At 43.7% G+C, this 4,196-nt stretch overlaps 1 protein-coding gene across 3 annotated transcripts in view; it reads right to left on the reverse strand.

The window, feature by feature from the left end:
- Positions 1 to 412, reverse strand: part of CD200 (CD200 molecule) — a 15,310-nt gene extending 14,898 nt beyond the window's left edge. The window contains exon 1 of one of the 3 annotated variants that reach the window (XR_008965715.1): positions 43 to 412. The gene's annotated coding sequence lies outside the window, so the exon portion shown is untranslated. The remainder of the gene's footprint in view (positions 1 to 42) is intronic. The other 2 variants (XM_057371824.1, XM_057371823.1) reach the window with 2 other exon arrangements.
- Between the last annotated feature and the right edge of the window lie 3,784 nt (positions 413 to 4,196).

A 4,196-nucleotide genomic window follows, 5' to 3' on the forward strand; every position in this document is an offset into this window, starting at 1 on the left:
AAGTAAAGCACAGATCTTTTAATGTGCCTTCCCAAGCCGCACCTCGGAGGGCTCCTGAGCTGTGCCCCTCGCTCGACAGATCGCTCCCCCGCCACTTTCTGGKAACCTCCTTTAACTCTGAAGAAACTTTCACCTTCTTGGCCCCGKCTCCCGAATAAATACTGGCGTCACACAGGTTTCCGAGGCAGCTGCTGTCTGATCCCGGCCCCCGGAGGACCCTCCCGGCTGGGAAAGAAGGAGGAAGGAGACGCGAGTGGCGAGCGGCGGTTCCAGCCTTCCGTCCTGTCGGCACTGTCAGAATGACCCTCCTCAGACCTGGAAATGCCCCCGGAAGGAAGGCGGCGAAAGGGATGGCTGCTCACGGCCAAGTCCATGGAATTAGGGAGTGAGATGGAATGAGAGCCCCGAGGAGGCGAGAGGCGCTCAGCCCACTCTCCACCCCATCGCTTGTCCCAGAGCTGGAGCTGGCGGCAGCGAGCTGCCAATACCTTTCCCTCAAGGTATTCATAACAGCTCAGTAACAAATTATTTTGGGCGATATCTCTAGCTGGGAGTAGTTTTTGCGTTCGCTGCTGCCTTCCTGTTGGGTGGAGAGGAAAAGGGCAGCAGAGTGATACTGGGCAATCTCGCTGCCTTTGCTGTTAGATGAGGATCTTCCACTGATAAACCTACAACACAGATAACTTATCAGGCTCGACAGAAACAACCCATTTCCCACTCTGATTAATCAGAAACAGCATTCTTAGTGATCAATACAGGACATTCAGTTTCTGCTCTTCCTTCAGCTGCTTTCACACACATGCACACGTTCATACACTGTTTTTATCAGTTGCAACAATTATCTTGCCAGACCCTGGAAGGTCTCCTGTTCTAAGCCRTAATTGCTCACAAGAAAAAATCAAACAGCATGATTTCAACCCCCCACCAAAATTAATTGACAAAGATGCCCACATAAACCCAGAAACTGTTTCTTATCTAAGACACAGATATGTGGGAATATTTGGAACAATGCTACTGAACTGTCTTAAGGAAGAGGTTGATGTTTGCAGCTTTCTCGAGTCATCCCAAGCTCACTGGGTGCTAACTTTGCCCATCCTGCTGCTCTCAGTACCTCAGTGCACAAAAGGATGTAGAAACAGAAGGCTGCTGCTGCCCCCAAAAGATCAGCTCTAACTTGTTGCTGGGGTCTGAGATCAGGGCGTTGTCTCTCCCAGATGGGTAGAGCTGTACTTGGAAACGTCTTCACCCCTGTGCTTGAATTAGAGCAGCATTTTTCCTCTGCCAACCAAAGCCCGTTGGCTTTTAAACAATATCACTACCTTTATTTCCACCTTTCTTTCTATCTCTTAGGACCAATTAGTAGGTCTTAAATCACTTAAATTTCCCTCTGCCAGTCTTCCCCTTTTTGTTCTCTCTAAAGCAGGCCAGCAAGTAACCTGCTACTTGTCTGAGACTGATGTACCTACACCCTTCACAGTCTTTTTGTTTTAATGAGAAAAATGTGTTAGCAAGTGTCCTGTGCTCACCTCCCTTCACTATAGCTGAGGGAACTTTGAGGGAACTCCAGAGAACTGCCCACTGCACAGATTAAAATAAGTTTATCCAGAAGTGCCCKGTGCCATCAATGCAAAGAAAAGAGGGAAATCCCTGTGAAATCCTCTTGCTCTTATTTCATGAAAATAAAGGGGATTTTTGGGAGATTTGAGTGATATATTATAGTAACTCACATCTACTGAGGTGGAAAATGTYTGTATTGATGCAAATATTATTACTTCTTCAGTGGGCTGGAGAAACCTAGAGAAGAAAAAAGAAAATGATGAAAGGGTCTGTAAAATGAAAGGGCTTTTTCTTTGAAAGAGAGGGAATAAATTAGAGCTGAGCAGGCAAAGTAGTAGGTAAAGACCAGAGGTAACCTCAGGACAAACGGAGGCAAATGAAAAATTCTTCCAACAAACCAGCAATGGCAGAAGATTCAAAATATTTTTTTTTTATTTAGAGGAGATCAAGATACAAAAATCGCCTTCTGCCCTTTTCTGTACTCTTATGTCAACTTTATTTTAACAGGAATAAACCAGCTCAGCTCAGCAATCTTTGCCAAATTTTACAATTTTATCTTCTCTGGAGCTGGTGGTGGCCAAGGTGACACAGACTCTCTGGTATGATAACACCTTTGAAGTTAATGAGTAAGAAAGTAAGTAAAGAGGTCTTGTCCTAAAATCCAGAGAGATCTTTGTTCCTCTTTTTTAATTTATTCAATTATAATACATCTTGCATGCTGGTGGAAGAAGCAATCTAAAATTCMCTCTGTCATGAATGAGGTCTATTCTTTATTCTTTCCTCTGTCTTCTGGGTAGACACACAATGCAATTAATGTAGTTTTTCATTCTTCCTTTGATTTCTGTACTACTGACCTCTTGTAAGCAGAGCCATTTGAGCCACTAGCTGGTGAAACCTGTAGAGGCTTAAGGCAAATTTATGATACAGCTGATCCAAGTTGYCATTATTTAACAGGGAAAAGAAAAAAAGTATGCATGGAGTCAGTGACATGGATTCCAGTAAATCCAAAGGTTATGCCTGCTGGAAGCTTATTTCACAACATCAGCTCTGCTGATTCTATTCCCTCTGGCTCTGCTCACATCAATTAGCACATCTCCCTTAAGAATTGCACTCCCTTAAGCAGTGCATCCTCCAGTCATAAATGCTCAAATGGGTCTACTAGAAGGTSTAGCCTGGTACAGAGGATCTGCACCAGCTGTCATTCTTTTTGGTGATTCAACCACATGATCATGGTCAAACCACATCTCTCTCTTGAGCTTAATTCTATAAAATGAGCAAATGTTAAATTGTTTAAAGTTTGAGATCCTACCAATTTCTCCAGTGCAAGCTGCACAACATTTCCCAAAASACAAAGTGGGGATGAAAGCACAAATAACTTCTGGAGTCCTTTTCAGTGTCAATTTATCAGTGCATATGGGGAGACTGGATTGAGGAAGAGGAGCATAGGGGAGCAAAGGCATGGAGTGGGTGTGGAACTGGAAGAAGAGAGAAGTGACCATGGCAATGAAAGTGTTAGCCCTAACAGGGCAGACAAGGGGACAGGGGTGCACACAGGTAGTACATGCCCCTCTGCAGCAGGGGGTAGGAGCTGAGAAATCCATAATTGTTAAGGAATCACGTGTAGATGTGTTTTATACACACACATACACATGCACAGATGTGCACACACAAAGTGTAACCTTTTAGAAGGCGTCCTTAAGTGATTTTAGCTTTAGAGAAAGATCAGAAAAAAAAAAAAAGCCTAAATGATGCTGCTGGGCTTGTAGTATTGGGAAATTGTATAAACTATGGTCGTGGAAGACAGAGGGTGTGAGGGTCGATGAGAGGCCACGAGGAGACAAGAGGGGCTGACACAGTAGATGAGGCTGCACCTGGGGACTTTCCTCCAGCCCCAGGCAAAAGAGGCATAAATGGTCAAGTTGATGGAGGAGTAGGAGAAAGAATTTTGGGTTTGGAAACTGATGAAGGTTTTAGTCCCATTGCACAGGCTTGTAGGGAAGGCTCAGAAAGGGAAGAAATTTGTGAAGGTTTGTGATGTTTGGATATGTTATTCCTAGGAATTTGAGTAAGCAGCATGCAATGCGTACATATTTAGGAGTGGAAACTACATTAGTGGAACAAAGCCAAAAAAAGGGGAGGCATCATGGAAGAGCAGCAGAAAAGGAATTACTGCCAGTTGTGCAGAGGTGTGTGTGCTATTTGTTAAGAGAAGAGCCACTGGAAATGGGAATGTCTGTGGGGAAAGGGACAAACAGGAGCTGCTGGATCCTGGACCTCACCCAAAGCTGCTGATCAGGCAGGCTCCTGATGTTAGATGATGTGTGATGGGGACAGGAGGTGTCATCCCCAGCTRAACCTCTGGTTACATTAACACTAGGGAACAACAAAAGGAATTTCTTAGTAGATACTGGAGTGCTGTATTCAGTTTTAAATACTCCTAAAGGAAAATTTAGTCAGGAAACAATTCATRTTAGTGTGACAGAGCAAAAGGAAAATCGGCCATTCTTTCAACATTAAAATTTGGAAYTGGTAAATGGGTGTTAGCCCATCAATTTCCTTATATACCTGAGTGTCCCATACCAATACTAGGAAGAGATTTATTGAGTAAATGAAATGTATAAATTACATTTGAAAAAGAA

The sequence above is a fragment of the Malurus melanocephalus genome, unplaced genomic scaffold, assembly GCF_030028575.1.
Source record: "Malurus melanocephalus ecotype Western Australia unplaced genomic scaffold, MMel_1.1 scaffold_159, whole genome shotgun sequence".
Classification (NCBI taxonomy): Eukaryota; Metazoa; Chordata; class Aves; order Passeriformes; family Maluridae; genus Malurus; species Malurus melanocephalus.